This window comes from Pteropus vampyrus, unplaced genomic scaffold, assembly GCF_000151845.1.
Source record: "Pteropus vampyrus isolate Shadow unplaced genomic scaffold, Pvam_2.0 Scaffold33, whole genome shotgun sequence".
Taxonomy (NCBI): Eukaryota; Metazoa; Chordata; class Mammalia; order Chiroptera; family Pteropodidae; genus Pteropus; species Pteropus vampyrus.
The window spans coordinates 8,348,758-8,349,289 of record NW_011888814.1 but is presented as its reverse complement, the minus strand read 5'-3'; positions in this window follow the sequence as shown (position 1 = coordinate 8,349,289).

The window sequence follows — 532 nt, the reverse complement described above, 5'->3', positions numbered from 1 at the left end:
ATGGGGTAAGGAGAAGACAGTTAACATCTATACAGACAGCAGGTATGCCTTTGCTACTGCACATATTCATGGGGCACTCTACAAGGAGAGAGGATAACTCACCTCAGAGGGGAAGGAAATCAGGAACAGAAAAGAGATCCTAGCTCTCCTGGAAGCCATCTGGCTGCCTAAGAAAGTAGCTATCATACACCGTCCAGGTCACCAGAGAACTGAGTCTGAGGTGGCCCGGGGCAATGCCTTTGCCGATGGAATGGCAAAGGAAGCCGCCCGAAAACCAGTGGGGCCTATTGACATTCTTCCAGTTCTGCCCCCCCCAGGATGCTCTCAGACTCACCCGTCTACACCCCGGGGGGAACTTGAATTAAGCAGTAAGCTAAAGGGGGTAAAAGGACCCACTGGGTGGATCCACCTCCTAGATGTACGCGCCCTAGTACCCAGTGCCCTAGGTCGAGAACTAGTCTCACTAGCCCATCAGAGCACCCACCTAGGAGGGACAAAGTTAATTGAACTTTTGAAAAGAGACTATTATATC